We start from the raw sequence: 19535 nt of genomic DNA on the forward strand, positions 1-19535 counted from the left end.
GATTCTTTCTCAGATGCACAAGTAGGGTTCATACTATACAACTTTGAGTTAAGTTTGTTTTCCTAAATTAACACTTACAAGTGCAGCAATGGTGGTTCACTACCTGTTATCTCAATTGGAATTTGTAACAACTACTCTCTCCGTCGCTCTCGGGCTAAGTGAGGTACTTCTATTTTGGCATAGGAATTTCGAAAGTAATGAGTTAAATATTATTACTTCCAATTCAAATTTAAGAACTAGCTATAATGTTTCGTCCGTTTACTTAAATTTACACTTTTATTAGCTTCCTCTATTTTGATTTGTACTATTATATATCAAAATTGTGAAAATCACTATTATTATTTATTACTCCATCCATCCCAAAAAAATATAAGGACATTTGAGATGACACAGAAATTGATTCATAATTGATAAAGTAAGAGAGATGGGGAGAACCAAAGTTGGTCTGGTTTCATCAGCAACAAATCTAAAAGCTGAATTTTTAATGAAATTTCCTAATCATAGGGATCAGCGGTGAAGTCGACCGAGTCTCGACCCCAGAATCAGCCATTAATTAAAAAACAACATGTATGCATTTTTAGGTTAATGCCGTTATAATAATAGAATTGACTAGTATCCCATTTGGTTATGATTTTATAATTTATATCAACAACAAAATTGATATCATGCTAATTGTTGAGGTGCAATGAATTATTTCATATGCCATCATAGCCGTATACATGGTCATTAAAGACGGAGAAAGATAGTAGTAGTAGTAGTAATTAAGCTAAAAATTTGGTTAATAAATATATAATCAAGATAATCATTCAACTCTAATATCTTGAAATAATAGTATATCTTTTGGTATCAACTTCATTGTTTAATAAAGCATCATTCCACAACAAATTTCCATTTCTTTTACATGTAAGAATATGTCTATAATTGGTGGGTGGGAGATCATTTGTTTGTTTTAGTAATATGTGTATTAACAATAGAACTTTAAAAACAGTAACAAAAATCATTAATTTTAATATAAATTTTTTTATTTTTACACATGATCTAATTTAGGTGAAATAGTGTTTATTTTAACATCTGACAAATTCAAGAAGAATAACAACACATGTGGGTTTTATAATATTTTTCAATATATTTAACAAATAACTCAGCAATATCATCAGTTTAAAACATGTATTCGTCAAATCAACATGTTAAAAATATGAAATTTGGATTTTTTGTCATGCGAAAATTGAGAATAATGTTACTAGTATTCATAGTTTTTATGATTTTTTTTCAATTTTGTGAGGCAAATAAGAATTTCATCCAAAATTCATGATTTTTCTGGCAGTTTTCTCTTTAATGAAACAATGACATTTTGAGTATCACTAAGAGATGTTGTTTTGTACATAGACGAACAATTGAGAAAAAAATGAATTTTCATGATATTATATTCCGCTTTCAAATCTTGATAAACATGAATTTAATCAAATTTTATAGTTTAAATAACTTATTTTTTAAATTAAAAAAACATTTGTTACATAGTTTTGGAAAAATTTACAAGAATGCCATTTTAATTTAAAATTTTTTTGTTAATTAAGATTGGTTTTATTAATCGTCCATGATTTGCAGGGTCATACTGAATTAATCGTCTATGGAGTATTGAATTCAAAACGTCATACTGAACTAAAAATAAAAGAAACTCTAAACCCTCAACAATATCAATTAGTGATTAAGGATGAATTGTTGTGTGATTGACTAACGAGATTAATGTGTGCCAATTTATTCTTAATAATGAGATTGGTGTGATTAATTAACAAATTAATATTTACCTTACATATATTTATTTTGAATTTTTACATTCCCAAAAATAATTGAGAAAATGATTAATAATGTAATAATGGTAAGTAAATTGAAAAATTACAAGTTTGAGCATTTTTATTTTTTTTATTTCAAGTGGAATTGAATGTCCAAGTTCTATTATAGAAGTACACGTTAACCAAAAGTTGGTTTGATTGAAAACTATAAATCTACCGAGTTAATTGCATATCTGATTACAAGTTAAATGCATATGAAGAAAATATAAAAAATTTATTAAAAACATGGATATGTACATTGACATTGTTTTTCAAACTTACTGCATTTATATAATATAAAAATATATTAAAAACATGGATCTGTACATTGACATTGTTTTTCAAACTTACTGCATTTATATATTTTTGTCTGCATTTATGCATATTTATCAAGTGGAGCACTAGGGTGACACCATGTTTAGAATGACACCATAACACTAATCCTAGCTCTTAAATCTATAAGATGGACGTCCAGGATTGAATTGATGAAATAGAGTTCGGATTGTAGTCTTATGTATTTGATATTGCAGGCATGTGTATTTTAGTCAATTCCAAAAAATATAATATGTAAACTGCAAATGCTACTTGGTAAAATTACAATATTCATAGAGTAATACTGCAACCCGATAAGGTAAAAAACTATAACGAATGTTGCAGGCGCGTAACAATGCAATATTCATAGAGTAACACTGCCAGTTTCGATCTTAGTCACTTTTGGGCTAAGATCATGCTGTTGGAATATTATATTTTGATCTCATTTACGGGTTGGGGATCTGCCTTAACCCCCCGCCCACAAAGGGCGATTTTTGATTAAAAACAAAAAAAATAATAATTAAAATAGGCTGTCACATGACATCTTGAGAATCACACGATATTCAGATCTAATGATCTAAAATAATAGTATAACGTTACAATAAAGAGGATTGTCATATTAATACAATCCCTATTTATCAATATCATCATTATCTAATAAAATTATTCATATCACAAATTTGTGATACAAATTATAATACTCATAATTTTGTGATACAGGTTTCATCCATCCTTTCTATAAAGGATTACTAAGTTACAGCACTACATAAAGTACGACAAAAATAGCACTACATAAAGGATTATTAAGTTACAGCACTACATAAAGTACGACAAAAATAGCAACTGAGGAAGACGAGGGAAAGAACAATTAGGGGTGGAGAAAATACCAAATATTGCACTTACAGTACCGAAAATGCCGATTTTTCGATATACTGCAATTTTTGGTATAGTATGATAGCATACCGAAATCTTTTGGTACAGTAATGGTCTCAATTTTCCTATACCGTGGTATACCGAATATTCGGTATATACCATAGATTCGGTATACTGCGGTGTACCGAATCCTTGGTGCATGCCCAAAAATCGGTATATGTTGAACTTATATAAATATCATATTATGTTTAATATATTTATATACTACAAAATAGAATTAAAAAGAAAAAATCATCGAAATTCTACTTTTAAATATTTTATGTATAAAATAGATTTTTTTTCATAACGGTATTACTGTATACCGTACCGTACTTCTATATACCGTATAAGTGCGGTATACCGCAATAACGGTAAGATAGCGGTATCAAAAATTAACCAGCGGTATACCAAATTCAGTATGGTATCGGTATGATATTTTGTCATACCGCAGTTTTCGGTACGGTATGCGGTATGGCGTTCTCGGTACGATATACCGTACCGACCCACCTTTAAGACCAATAAATACAGCATACTATGCTCAACTTGGCAATGTGCTATACATATAGTAATGGGAGTGTGTTAGTGTCAAAATCTATCTTACATGTAAAACGTCAATAATGTACATTTTACTCACTAGTAATGTACATTTTATTTATATGAGGTGCGTTATAATGCTAACTTTTCTTAAATTGCTAATTTGCTAACTCATCAACATATGTTTATTAAAAATGTCAACACGGTCACATTAAAATGTCAACACATATTTTGTGTTGACATTTAAATATTAATATCAACACAATGTATTAAAATATCAACTTAAGTTTATGTTGACATTTCATTATCATCGTGTTGACATTTTTAATACATTATGTTGATGAGTTAGCAAGTTAACAACGGATCACACCCAATAGCGCGCCCCTGCCCCTTCCAATACAGCATGCCTTTCTACCTCCAGTCCGTAGGACTCTACCACATTCTACCACACTGCCTACACCACCACGGTGACAGCACCGTGCTGTCTGCCAGCCCCGATATTATGCAGACTTGGTCTCCGTTCCCAGCCTTGCTGCGGTGTTTAGTTCCTGTTGCTGACCACCAGTCCACACCCATGGTGGTTCCCTTTTCGGATTCCCTATTTTCATCAGGGGGCGCTCCATTCTCCTATCTGGTCATGCTGCGATTCCTACATATAGTTGGCAATCTTCTATGGTTCGATGCTCTGGCTACTACCCTAAAGCATGAGTTTGAACCTCCACCGGACACAATGATGTGTTTCGAATTTTAACTTAGCCTTGAGGGAAAGGCTATTTCGAGAGTAAGGCAATTGATACGGATTGATAAGGCTCATTTCATGCATTGGTTTTGGGTGATATTACATGCTTTTTGGGGGAGAATGCGCAAATTTAAGCTTAAGTGTGCAGATATTTGTTGTGTCAAGTAGATGCTGCAAATTGTCGGAGCATATGCAAAATGAGCAGAAAGAGAGTAAAAATAGTCAAAAATCCGCTAGGTCAAGGAGAATTATCAGGAGAGCAGGTGCGTGAAAAATCTGCCAGACCTAGGAATGCACACAAATTACCTGGGGCAGGGAAAATGGAGCAGAAAAAGTGAAGAAATGAGCAATTTTAAAAGATCCTATTTTAAGGGTATAAACATCAAATCATGAAGAGCATACCCTAGGGATTTGAGCTTGAAGCCTCCCTATATAAAGGGACCAACATGAATGAAGAAGGCAGCGCTTAACGCTACCATTCTCGTAGTTTAGGTATGAAACTCTCATAGGCGCTTAACGCCACCACTTTCTTAGCTTAGTTTAGTTGAGTTGCTGATTTCTTAGCTTAGTTTAGATAGTTAACTGCTTTCTTAGCTCAGTTCGATGGTCTCGACGGGGGAATTGACGACTCCAACGTTGGATCCTTACTTTCTTTACCGCTTTTGAGATGATGTAGTTGGATCTCGAGTTTCATCGGAGGAATTGATGAATCCGCCTTTGGATCTCGACTTATTTCCAGTTTTATGAAGCTTTGGTGTTTATTTTCATGTTGATGATGCTATTTACTCATGTTTCTAGGATGCTTTTCACAATTGGTGGCTTAGATGCTTAGATCCATGCTGTGTACATGATTTCCAGTAGTATAGAGGTTGAGATCTAGTTGTTCACGTGCTCGATTTCTGAGATCTGTTAGTTTAGATGATGCATGCAAGGTTAATCTATGTTTATTCCGCTTTTTGCTTGACCCAGGAGAGTAGATCTGGGAATTCTAGCTTGAATTTCATGTTTACGTCTCGTTTTAAAGCAAGCTTTGTTTTATTTCGTCAATGGTGTTGAAGTTCTGTTCCATGCTATGTTTTTACTTGGTTGTTTGGAGAAGATCTTGTTGAAAGGAGGAACACGTGCACACGACACAGGTGCAAAAATCCCTCATGATTAGTTATTTCAATTTCAGAGATTTTATCTTGTTGAAAGGAGAAGATCTGGTTGGAGTGGAGTGATTTGGCCAAAATAATAGGGAAGCAGTTAGTGGGGAAATCCCAAGATTATCTCACATGCTTAGTTATTTCAATTTCAGAGATTTTATTGTTATTTGAATTATTGTAGATTTATTTAGCCGCCTATATAAGGTCGGCCAGTAGGAGTAGCTGATATCTTTGGGGAGATCAATATTCTGGACGGCTTTTACCCTGGCCTCCTGTGTGAGGATCGACCTCCGTCGTGAGGATTAGTTTTCTTGTATTCCTTTTGTTATTTCCATTCAATTATTTACAGTTCTTGTTCTTTTAATCCTTTATTCCTAGTATATGTTCTCTTTCGTTAGTCTTGAGCCTTTTACTCCTATCAGATTATGGCGTAGTCAGTTTGTTTACGTGATTGTAATTGGTTTCTTAGCATAGATCTGGAGTCTCAAGTTCAATTTTGCAAGTTTATTCCATTTTGCGTAGTTCGTTAGTGATAAGGTTCATTTCATGCATCGGTTTAAAGGTAAAATGTACGTTACTTGATCGGTTTATCGTGCAAAACAAGTGTTAAATGTGCATGAATGCCACTTGACCAAGGCAATAAGGCCAAACTGATCAAGTGAGTACAAAAGGCGAAAAAGGCCGGATATCGGGGGAGTTGATCAATTGGGGAGATCAAGCAGTTAGGAGGGGACCGCAGGCTTCTACAAGAAGAACACGTGAGGAAATGAGCTGGATGTGGCGCACCGTTCTGTTATCAAGGACGACGTTCTAGAAGAGGACACGTGCCTACATATGAGATGCAAGGACGAACTGAGTCATAAATCTGTTATAGAAAAAGCATCGTCTTTCTAGAAGGAAAGCACGTAGCAATCAATGAGTCACTCACTCTCAGCGTGAGCGAATATTCCCTGCCAAGATCATTATCCAGCTGGAGGTCGTGTTGCGCCTATAAATGGATGATGTGCCACCACAAGGAGGGGTGATCCTTTACTTTCCGTCTTAGTTTAGCTTAGTTCAGTTCTCTAGCTTAGTCCAATTTTCTAGATAGCTTAGGTTAGCTTAGATAGAGTGTTGCTTAGTTAGAGAGGGCGATTGGAGAAGCGCTGCAGAATACTTGTTATCTGTTGGCGTATTCTTAAGTTTCCCGCCGAGGATCTTCTTGGTTTACTTGCTTTTTTATTTTAAATTTCACGCTGTACTGTTCTAGTTTAATCAAAGTTGTTTTTGTTTTCATCCTCTCATTTACTGTTTTCGTTTCAGTTTCATTACGATGCACTTGACCAGTAGTTAAAGTTACATTGATCAAGTTAGCAAGTTTAATCATGCCTAGAGTAAAATCAGTAGTTAAAAACTCTCAAGTTAAAGCGTGGCAACAACCAACCCCTGTTTACTATTCACACACTTGATACACCAACTTCTCTGTGGGATCGACCCCGAACTTGCCGTTTTACAGGTAAAGTAGTGCAAAATTGGGAGTTTACAAATTACATTGGTAGGAAACGAGTGAGAGCGAGTTTGCATCGATCAAGTGGCAACGACATTTGCTAACTGATCCAATCGGTTCGGTTATCTTCAATATAACTTGGTCCGAATTCGTGCCCCTCTCGAGGCCTTCCAAAATGGCGCCATTGCCGGGGAAGCATGGTGTTATTTTATGTTTGTGCGTAGTGCATAGGTGTATATAATTTTATTTCTCTCTTTTCTTATTTATTTTTCCTGCTGTTGATGAGAAGGTACCACCACGGCGGCCACTGGAATCACCCTCTTATATACAGAGGCGCTAACACTCATTGGAGAGTCCAGGAAGCCGGCGTTGTCACCACTCGTTACAGAGCAGCATTAGAAGCAGCAGTAGCCACTGAACAGAACACACAACCACCACCACCAGAACGAACAGAAGCAGAGATGGCCCTCGCTGATAACAACTCGGGAATCGGTTCTCTACACGCTCATGACGACAGGGATCCCACACATGCCATCGCCGCTACTCCTGGGATGCGGACCATCTCGATTAAGTCAGGAGTACTGGCCGTTTTGTCCCACTTCTACGGTCTTTCGAAGGAGTGTCCGTACGCTTTTCTGGAGGAGTTCTGCCGATACTGTGATATTCAGCCCGTACCGGCTGGATCCACATCCGAAGATTACAGGCTCATAGGTATTCCCTTCATTTTGAAGGGCGAAGTGGGTGTCTGGCTGTCAAGGCTACCAGAAGGATCCATCAGGACATGGGTCGAGTTCCGCATGATATTTCTCGATCGTTTCTTTCCAGCATCAAAGACGAGTGCCCTGAAAAGGGAGATTACAGAAGTCAGACAGGAGTACGATGAGCCCCTCAGTAGTACTGAGACAGATTCCAAGGGCTGCTTCAAGCATGCCCTAACCATAAGCTGGGGGGGGCGAGAGATCTACTCGATCTTTTAAGGAGAAGTACTGGGACTCACAGTAGATACCAAGAATGACCTCAACCTCGTAGCTCAAGGGGATTTCTCGAAAACCGCATTTAGCCAAGCCAAGAATATACTGGAGAGGCTGATCGAGGCCAAGCGGTCGTACGAGATATCTAGAGGGTAGTATAGGAGAGGAGCTGTGGACGCAGCAGAGGCACGCAACGATAAAAAATTGGAGGCTCGATTCGAGTAAATGGAGAAGAAGCTGCTGGAAGCAGTGGAGAAGGCCAGGCCGCCACCACCACCTGCACCAAGGGAGACAAAGTATGTACCGCAACCGTCCCCACCAGAAGAACATCATTATTATTACTGTGAATTCCCCCTGAGGTAGAACCGCATGCCCAAGTGAATGCCATTGGCCACTGGAACGCAAATGGCAACTGGATCGAAGAGAAGCAGAGAGATGGTCCATGGAGGGACCACCCAAACTTTAGGTGGACCGATCAGAATCAAAGCCAACCACTCTCGACACAGCAGATACAACCCTCTGACGGGCAGCCCATCTTGCCTGCTCGAATCCAGGATAGGCCAAACACTGGAGGGAACAGAATGCAAGGAGGACAGGCAGGGTGGTCAAGTGGACCTCAAGGGAACTAGTCAAGTGGAGGACAGTCTAACTGGTCAAGCCGACAACATGATGGAAATTGGGGGTATAGACAGCAAGGCTCTCACTCAAACAACCAGGGAAGGCAGCCAAACAACCAGATGGTTAGTTATGTCCCGCCACATCAACGAGGAAACCAGTATCCGAGAAATCAACTCTACAACCAGCCGCCGTACCAGCAGGAACACCACGGGCAATCTGACTACCCGCAGCCCAAACAAGGAGTTGGGCCGCCGTATCAAAGATATAACCTCCACCTCAGCGGTAACCAAGGTGATATGATAGTACCGCATCATCCTAATGATGTGATGTGGGAAATCCAGGAGGCTCAGAAAGAGCAGCAGGCAGCGTGGGAGATATTAACAAAATAGCTTTCTCAAGTTGCGATGTCGCTGGGTGAGCTGAGGGGGAATGAAGGAAATATCCTAGCTAGTGTACAGACGCCTAGTCGTGAACACATCAGCGAAGTGTCCCTGAGGTGAGGAAAATTTACCAAGGCCCCAGTTATCTTGCAATGTCTCCAGCAACTGATTCTGGACCCAACCGTGAAGAAGAGGGAGGATCCAGCAAAGTGGATCAGGCGAAAGAAAAAGGCAAGGAAAAGGTGGGAGGTGAAGCTTCGGAAGAAAGTCAGAAAAAGGAAAATGAAAAGGTCAAGCCATATCCGTATCGTGGAATGGTAACAAGGAAGAAAGATGCCACAATCGATGTGGCAAGCATGTTCAAGGACGTGGAGATGAAGGTGCCACTCTTGACGGCGTTAAAAATGCCCCCAATTAGTAAATTCATCAAAGACTACTTGGCGGGGAAAGTCAACGAGGAAGGGAGACTAATTACAGATGAGAACGCCTCTGCCGTGATCCAGAGAAGCGACCTTCCCTCCAAGAAATCTGACCCTGGAATGTTCACGCTCCCTATCGGAGATATCCAAGTGGAGCACGCCATGTGCGATTTGGGGGCATCTATCAACGTTCTGTCATACTCCATCTATCGGAAACTGGGAGCAGCCAAACTCGACAACACTGACATAATGATACAGTTGGCCGACAGATCGTGTATTCACCCAGAAGGAATTCTGGAGGACGTTATTGTAAAGGTGAATAACTTTCTGTACCTAGCTGATTTTTTTGTAATCAAGATGACGGAGCCCGCAACAAAGGAATAGAGTGGAGTCCTACTGGGACGACCATTCCTGTCCACAGCCAAAACTATTATAGACGTCCGAAATGGGACTATAAGCCTGGATTTCAAGGGAGAGCAGTACACGTTCAATATTGATGAAGCCATGAAGAAGCCAGCCGACGGCGAGAGCGTGTACTCTGTGGACGCAACTGAACCATTGGTGCAGGAATTTCTGGAGGAGGAATTCTTAAAGAGGGAATTCACTGATTCTGCTGCACATAAAGAGGTCGAAAAAGAAGTAGAAGAATGGTTTGAGACCATGAAGGTCGGAGAGATGGACAACCAAGCCATCACAAAGGCAATAACGGATTTTTGCGAGCGTCCGAGGCCAGCTGGCTTAAGTGGGACAACTCAAGTATCTAGCCTAGCGAAGCGGCTTGATCAAGGCAAGTCACTGGAAAAAGAAGCGGCAGAAAACCCTCTGCCCACTGGAGAGCCAAAGCCCGTGAAGGAGTTGAAGCCCCTTCCAGCACATCTTAAGTACGCCTACCTGGGGGAGGAAGAAACAATGCCCGTTATTATAACCATCCAGTTGACCCAGGGGCAGGAAGATAGATTGCTGGAAGTATTGAAAAGAAATCAGAAGGCGATTGGATGGAAACTGACGGATTTGGTGGGCAACAGCCCAGACTTGTGTATGCACCACATCCGATTGGAAGAAGGAGCCAAGCCACACCGCGACCAACAACGAAATCTTAACCCTAATATGAGGGAAGAGGTGCTGAAGGAAATTGTTAAGTTGGTCTCGATTGGAATTATCTACTCCATCCCTGACAGTAACTAGGTCAGTCCAGTGCACATGGTGCCGAAGAAAGGAGGAATCCAAGTCGTGAAAAATGAAAAGAACGAATTGATCCCGACAAGGCCTGTTACTAGGTGGAGAATGTGCATAGATTACAGAAAGGTGAACCAAGCCACGAAGAAGGATCACTTCCCTCTGCCATTCATTGATCAAATGTTGGAGAAGTTGGCAGGGAAGCAATACTTCAGCTTCCTGGATGGTTATAATGGCTATTTCCAGATCGCTGTGAATCCAGACGACCAGGAGTAAACAACATTCACCTGCCCCTTTGGCGCACATATGATTACAGAAGGATGCCCTTTGGCCTCTGTAACGCCCCAGGCACTTTCCAGAGATGCATGATGAGCATTTTCTCGGACCTGTTGGAATATTGCATTGAGATCTTCATGGATGATTTCACTGTCTATGGAGACAATTTTGATCAAGGGCTGCATTGCCTGAACAGGGTGCTGGAAAGATGCCGCCAGAAGGACTTTGTTCTAAATTTCGAAAAATGTCATTTTATGGTAACTGAAGGAATAGTCCTGGGCCATGTAGTGTCAAGCAGGGGAATCGAGGTCGACCCAGCAAAGGTAGCGGTCATTGCAAAACTCCCATATCCTACCAACCAGAAGAAGATCAGAGACTTTTTGGGGCACGCTGGGTTCTATAGATGATTCATCAAAGATTTCGCAAAGATAGCCCAGCCTCTGACGAAACTTCTCCAGAACGATGTGAAGTTTGAATTCTCAAATGCCTGCAAGGCCGCATTCCAATTTTTGAAGAACCGATTGATAAGCTCTCCGATAATACGTGCCCCTAACTGGAATCACCCCTTTGAGGTGATGTGTGATGCTAGTGACTATGCTGTGGGGGCAGTGTTAGGTCAGAAGATCGAAGGAAAGAGTTACGTCATCTTCTACGCCTCCAAAACTCTGAATCAGGCACAGAAGAATTACGACGTTACTGAAAAGGAGATGCTATCGGTGGTTTTCGCATTTGAGATGTTTAGGCCATACCTGCTGGGGTCCAAAGTGACAGTGTATACAGATCATGTGGCCATCAAATACCTCTTGGCGAAGAAGGAATCAAAGCCGCGATTGATCAGATGGGTATTCCTCCTACAGGAGTTCGATTGGGAAGGAGTAGATAAAAAAGGATGTGAGAATAGAGTGGCGGATCACCTAAGCCGAATTTTACAAGACGATAACGGTGAAGCCATTCCAGACGCCTTCTCTGAGGAGCATCTATATCAGGTCAAGTCATCATCTAAACATCAATGGGACAACCAAGAGGAAGAGGTTGATCAAGCCGAGCAAGGAAGCAGGGGACAACACACGCGGAAAGAGCCATGGTTTGCTGACATGGCCAACTACTTGGTAACAAGCGAGCTGCCTGGGAGTGATGAGATTACAAGGGCACAAAAGCTGAAACTGAAAAGCGACTCCCGATACTTCTATTGGGATGATCCATATCTATGGAAGATGGGAGCGGATCAAGTGATCCGGTGCTCTATACCAGACTGGGAACAGGAAGATGTGATGGTCCACTGCCACGGACTAGCTTGTGGTGATCACTTTGGACCAAAGAAAACAGCTATGAAAGTACTGGACAACGGATTCTATTGGCCTTCCATCCATAGAGATGCTTATGAATTCTGCAAAAGGTGCCCGAGATGCCAACTTACTGGAGGGATATCTACGAGAGATGAGATGCCTCAGATCCCTATTATTGTTTGTGAAATATTTGATGTATGGGGAATGGATTTCATGGGACCCTTTCCCGCATCTGAAGGCAATCTCTACATATTGGTGTCGGTGGACTACGTGTCCAAATGGATAGAAGCAAAGGAAACGAGAACATGCGAGTCCAGAGAAGTGGAGAAGTTCTTAAAATCGAACATCTTTACCCGATATGGGGTGCCACAGGCTATTATCTCGGACCAAGGAACTCACTTCGTCAACAGAACCATCGAAGCCTTGATGCGAAAGTACGGAGTTCACCACCGCTTGTCTACACCCTACCACCCACAGTCAAATGGCCAAGCCGAAGTGTCAAACAGAGAAATCAAGGCAATTCTAGAGAAAACGGTCAATCCCACGAGTAAAGACTGGAGCCGTCGTCTGGAGGACTCGCTTTGGGCCTACAGAACCGTATTTAAAACACCTATCGGAATGTCCCCATACCGGCTGGTATTTGGGAAGATGTGCCATATGCCGGTGGGAGTGGAGCATCAAGCTTACTGGGCAGTCAAGGAAATGAATATGAATACTGAGGCTGGAGCTGTAGAGAGGAGAATGCAGCTACAAGAACTTGAAGAGCTCCGCTTGGATGCCTATGACTCTGCCATGTGGTACAAGGAAATGACTAAGATGTGGCATGATAAGAACCTTCGCAAGAATGAACTCAAGGTGGGCCAGAGGGTACTGCTGTTCCAGTCCAGACTGAAATTGATGCCAGGGAAGCTCAGGTCAAGGTGGATAGGCCCTTATACCATTATCGCCATCCGAACGAATGGAGCAATCGAACTCCAGGGATGCGATCCAGATTCGCCTTCCTTCATGGTGAATGGTCACAGGGTGAAGCCGTACAGAGAAGGAATGGAGGCATTTATGGTGGACGACATTCCACTACTCATGCCTAACTCTCTCCAGTGAGTAGGTAAAGGAGTGATCGGGTACTCATAGGTAATCTGCTTGATCAAAGCAACAAATTCTTAATCAATTAAACTGATCAAGTGACATCCTAAAAGAACCCGATCAAGTCCTTAGTAGTTAGTGTAAATAGATTTTCGTGTGATAGTTTTATTTTCTTAGTTAATTAAAAGTTAGACGGAAGGAAGAAAACTGATCAAGTGGAACTATTTGGGTTTTTATCTAAAATTACTTGTCCACTTGATCAGTGCAATTTGAATTTAATGGGTAGTAGTGTGATTGAGTTGATCAGGGCAGGTGATGAAAGGACGTGTGCAGTCATTGGAAGGGTGTCAGACGACGCTAACTGCCACATGAAAGGACGCCCTGGAGAGAGGGACGAAGCGTATCGAGGAAGGTAAGCCAGCTGGCACTCTGAAAAGGCGCACCTGTACGTGAAGAGCCACAGGGATCTCAACAGTCGAGAATCCCAATAATCGCGATATCATTATAAAAGGAAGATTTCAGATCCGTATGCCACTTTCACCCAAGCCGCCTACAGTACATTCCTTTGCTCTCATCAAGAATTCTCCCAAAGTTCAAAACTCTCTCTCCAAAACATCGTCTTCTCTACCAAGACCTACCCACATTATCAGTAAAAATGTTGATCGAACAAATCCCAACTTTATCCTCATCTTCCAGTGCCCATGCCGACAGTGATAGCCAAGAAGCCTCCTCCCAAGCCCAAATAGAAAACCCTAGCCCACCTATACCTACCACCGCTTCACTCCAAACAAGCAACGCCGCTGCACTACCCGAGGTGGACGAAGAAGCCCAACGGCGCTTGACAAGAATCCTCCGGAGTATGCCCTCCGATACGGATATTTCCACCATTTACGCCACCCTTAAGGCCCGACTTGGAATAACCCAGTCAAAGGAGAAGGCCGCACACTCCACATCCCAAAATCCTCTCCGAAACCCTCTATCTATCTCCCAAAAACAAGCCCCCCTTCACACCACTGAACCTACACCCGTCGTTCCCCTGGTACAGTACAGTGGGGATGATTCTGAGGAAGAAGGGGCACAGCCGGCCAAGTGGGTCGGCAGCTCCCAACGCTCCTACACCACCAAGTGGTGGAGGGTCCAACTCCCCTACTCTCCGAGGGCCGGCACAACCAATCGAGGTTGTGAACATTGACGACGATTCTGCGGAGGACTTTCTACCCCCCCTCCAGTGAAATACTACAACAAGGGGAGGCGGACTGGAACTTCTTACCTCATGCAGAGGATGAATCGGTCCCGGATAGGGAGGAGGAGCCGTTGCGCTGCCGGTCGCACAGAATGGAAATCAACCGAATGGTGGAAGAGGTGGAGACTAGGATGGCCAGCATACAGAGGGCAGAGGAGGAATGGGTGGAGAGACTCCGCGTAGCGCGGCGACTGTTGAATGAGCCGGATGAGTCAGAGACCCTAGGAGCCGTTGGGGCGATAAACCAAGGGGCCGGAGAGGCCGTGGAAGAGAGAGGGGCTGTTGAGGACAGCCGCCAGAAAGCCGAGAAGAAAAGAAAAGAAAAGGGAAGGAGACGGTTCTTCCTTATCCGAAGAGGATGAGCCCCGCAACCCGGGGCATTGTGATTTCTGATGCATACCAACCTGCCCCTCCACAAGAAGGAGATAAGGGCATCGATACAGAGGGGAGGGAGCTCCGATGGACCCGAACTTCCCGCAGGCAACAAGGAAGGCCTGCACCACCCCCCGCCGCCAACTATTCCAAACAAACTGTGGTATTGACCACGGTTCTCCTCAATCAGATGCTGATATTTGACAACCCTAAGTGGAACTAGGAGATCCACCAGAGGGAGACGCCCACAAAGCGGCTGAAGGCCGGCAAGAAACTCCACCAGCCAGCCCTGGCGACTATCCGGGTTGAGGAGAAGTTTACCCAGTACATTACTGGAATTGGTTTTGACTGGCTGCTGGAGATTGAGGAGACCTTCGTGCCAAAGAACCTGGCTAAGGAATTTTTCACGTCCTTCCGGTTTACCGGGAGTACAAACTTGGAGGCCAGGAGCGTCTCATTCCGGGTGTTCGGGCGTCAGCAGAAGATGAGCCTGAATGAGTTTTCTGTAAGGTTGGGATTCTATACAAAGGCTCAGGTCGCTAGTGGAGAATGGTTCGGGCGAGACATTGGCCTTCCTCAGAGGAGACCGGATTTTGACCAGCAGGCGGTCTGGCAGGCCTTGTGCAACGGACGTGCCCCCAAGTTTAAAGCTTCTGAGTCCAGAGGGGACCATATTGCTGATCCGGCCCTCCGCCTTGCCCAAGTCTACCTAGCCTGCAATCTCCTTGGCCAAGCCAATACATTGGCGATCATTACTCTGGTCGAGCTCTACTTTATGTGGAGCATGAAGGAGCAAAGGAGGGTGCACCTGGGCTACTGGATTGCTCACTCAATAAGTCAGATTGCCAATCGCCCTGCCCGCCACCTCAACGTCTGCCACCTTCTCGGAGCCTACCTAAGGCGAAATTGGACCCTGGAATTCCAGGAGGGTGTGGAGCTTCCCAGTCGCTGCCCAAAGCCAGAATTGTTTAACATTGATTTCTTTGTAAGAATTCAGGAACTTGAACGGCTGCGCGACGGGAGACTTCGCTTCAACTCGAAGGCTCAGAAGGAGAAGCAGATAGAGCAGCAGGAGACCAGGCAGGAAGATTTGCAGGAGGCAAAATGCGAGAAAAGGAGGAGGCCGGCTGATCGCCCGGCGAGCCCAGCAAGGCCACAGAGGCAAAGGTTGGAAATGATGCCAGTAACAGACCCAGAGGAGGCTGCGCAAACGAACAACGAATGGAGGCTCCGCATGGAGCAGATGCTTACGCAGCTGGTGGAGAACTCACACGCCCAGCTGGTTGCTCAAGCCAGGATTCTGGAGGCTATCCGCCAACTGACCCTTACTATGCAACCACAATCTCCCTCTACAAGCTCTCCTCCAACCCGACGTCCATCATCTTCCAGGCCACCCTCCGCATCTCCAAGTCAACCCCCCAGGAAACCCTAAGTACAACCCCCCCAATCTCAGCTCATTTTAATCTCAAAACTTCTTTTAGTTTTAATTTGTTTATGGTATGTATAACTGATATTCTGCTCCACATCACACTTAGACCTATGTTGGGTTTAAGTGTGAGAAGTATGAATGCCTGTTTTTGCGAATTTTGTTGCTTGCCTGTCCATATGTGTGTTTTGGTTATTGTTTTATCATTTGGCATGTTTGATTGTTGGCACTGTCTCACACTTAGCCCAGTGTCTAGTCTAAGTGTGAGAAGTTTTCCTTGTTTGTTGTTGTGTCGTTGCCTGTACCTAACCCTTTTCCCACTGCATCCAGTCCCTCGAGGACGAGTTCATATGCAGTGGGGAGGGGGGAGGGTTAGTTACAGATAAGTCATGCTTGTAAAAATATATCAAAAATACAAAATTTAACGTAGTAAAAACAAACAAAAATAGGCAGTATACATGAAATTTGATAAGTGAAAGACTTGATTACTTTGTGGAAGAGTAAGAAAAATGATTCAGTGTGCTTACATGTAAAAACTTGATTGCAAAAACTTGATCAGTTTGAATGACGCAAGTATGATGAAAGCGCTCAATTTTTAGGGTTTAGTCAAATCTTTGGTCTTTTGACTCATGTGATTTTCTTTTTACAGTTTACAATTTTAATTTTTAAACTTAGAACCCCTAGGACCCTACCTCAATACACTACTACCCTTTAGCCCCATTACACCCGAAACAAAGACCTTAAGGAACTATCTTATGCAGTCCGATTCGAGGTATTAAAATTGTGGCAATACCGAGAGAACAGTCCTAACATCTCTGGTGAGAAATGAGTGACTGAGTGAATGCAACAGTGGTTTAAATTGAGCAATCTTGACAAACTGACACCTTGATCAAGCAAACGCGAAAGAGAAGAAACATTAGCTACTGACAAATGGATTGACCTCGACCTCGGGTATGATTGTTGGAAATTTATTCGGTCTAATGCATACATGTATATATGTGTATGTCTTCTTTTCGTTTTCTTTTTTTTACTTTCTTGAAATGATCAAACCGTGCCTGAAATTTGCCTTATCTTTTTTTTTCTTTTTTTCTTAATACTTAGGGACAAATATGTTTTAAGTGTGAACAGTTTGATAAGGCTCATTTCATGCATCGGTTTAAGGGTAAAATGTACGCTACTTGATCGGTTTATCGCGCAAAATAAGTGTTAAATGTGTAGGAATGCCACTTGACCAAGGCAACAAGGCCAAACTGATCATGTGAGTACAAAAGGCGAAAAAGGTCGGATATCGGGGGAGTTGATCAAAGGGAGAGATCAAGCAGTTAAGAGGGGACCGCTGGCTTCTAGAAGAAGAACATGTGAGGAAATGAGCTGGATGTGGCGCACCGTTCTGTTATCAAGGACGACGTTCTAGAAGGGGACACGTGCCTACATATGAGATGCAAGGACGAGCTGAGTCATAAATCTGTTACAGAAAAAGTATCGTCATTCTAGAAGGAAAGCACGTAGCAATCAATGAGTCGCTCACTCTCAGCGTGAGCGAATATTCCCTGCCAAGATCGTTATCCAGCTGGAGGTCGTGCTGCGCCTATAAATGGAGGATGTGCCACCACAAGGAGGGGGGATCCTTTACTTTCCGTCTTAGTTTAGCTTAGTTCAGTTCTCTAGCTTAGTCCAATTTTCTAGATAGCTTAGGTTAGCTTAGATAACGTGTTGCTTAGTTAGAGAGAGCAATTGAAGAAGCCCTGCAGAATACTTGTTATCTGTCGGCGTATTCTTAAGTTTCCCGCCGAGGATCTTCTCGGTTTACTTGCTTTCTTATTTTCCGAAGTGCTAGCTTAGTTTAAATTTCACGCTGTACTGTTCTAGTTTAATCAAAGTTGTTTTTGTTTTCATCCTAGCATTTACTGCTTTAGTTTCAGTTTCGTTACGATGCACTTGACCCAGTAGTTAAAGTTACCTTGATCAAGTTAGCAAGTTTAATCCTGCCTAGAGTAAAATCAGTAGTTAAAAACTCCCAAGTTAAAGCGTGGCAGCAGCCAACCCCTGTTCACTATTCACACACTTGATACACCAACTTCCCTGTGGGATCGACCCCAAACTTGCCTCTTTACTGTTAAAGTAGTGCAAATTAGGAGTTATAAATTACTTTGGTAGGAATCGAGTGAGAGCGAGTTTGCATCGATCAAGTGGCAACAACATTTGCTAACTGATCTAATCGGTTCGGTTATCTTCAATATAACTTGGTCCGAATTCGCGCCCCTCTCGAGGCCTTCCAGTTAGCATGGAAATCTCTACAGATCTGATTATACTATGCTTTGTATCGATTGTATGAGGAAGATGAGTTTGTTAGTAAAGTTTTGCTTTATCGTACGTTTTACAGGGTTGTGACAATTGGTTCACTTTTATTATTTTTGGTCTTTTCAGGAAATTACCGTACAAGTTTCTTAGTTCAAGCAAAATGATCAGTTTGAGTTTATCAATGCAGTCATAGTTTCACGAGTAGCTCCGTTTAGATAGTTAGTCCATCTGTTTACCCAATCAATTAGTTTTAACTTAACCCACTTGAATGCGTGGCAGCAGCGATCTCCATCCTGTCCTCAACAAATGTAGAACACATCGTCTCTGTGGGATTCGATCCTTACTTCTCTTTACTAAATTATACACCCTCTGTCCCATAGTAGATGTCAAACATTCCTTTTTAGTTTATCTCACTAAAGATGTCACATTTCCTCTTTTGGAAAAAGTTCATTCTCACATTAATTATAAAATTATATTTTCTCTCACCACTTAACACACAGAATAGCATATCCTAAAATTCCGTGCCATCTCCCAAGTGTGACATCTACTATGGGATGGAGGGAGTAGTAATGTGGGTTAAGATTTCGAAAGCCTCTTGAGTTCCTCCGTTCGCATACTCACAGAACAAGAGTAGGTTGAATCGAGTTGATCAGTTAAGGTTTACTACTGGATCAGTTCACGAGGCATTTGCAGATAACAAAAGATATCGAATAGCTGGATCCGTTCGGTACTTCGACTGGATCAATCCACGACGACCTATTTGCGATTCAATTTACGTGAGGGATTAATAACGACACATCGTGGAGAAACACAAGTGAAACACAACAAGCTTTCAGTATACTATGGCACAAGAAGTAGGGGAACATTATGGTCCTCTTGCCTCTACAGTGTTAAGTTTCAATTTAATATTAACCATTAGATTAAGATGTTGGACGGCCTAGATGCTGAGGAGTGATCATGGTCCGCGTTACATTATTAGGTGGAATTGGTACATTATAGGGGTAGAAATGTAAACAAAGCATTTATA

The sequence above is a fragment of the Salvia splendens genome, chromosome 2 (genome assembly GCF_004379255.2).
Source record: "Salvia splendens isolate huo1 chromosome 2, SspV2, whole genome shotgun sequence".
Taxonomy (NCBI): Eukaryota; Viridiplantae; Streptophyta; class Magnoliopsida; order Lamiales; family Lamiaceae; genus Salvia; species Salvia splendens.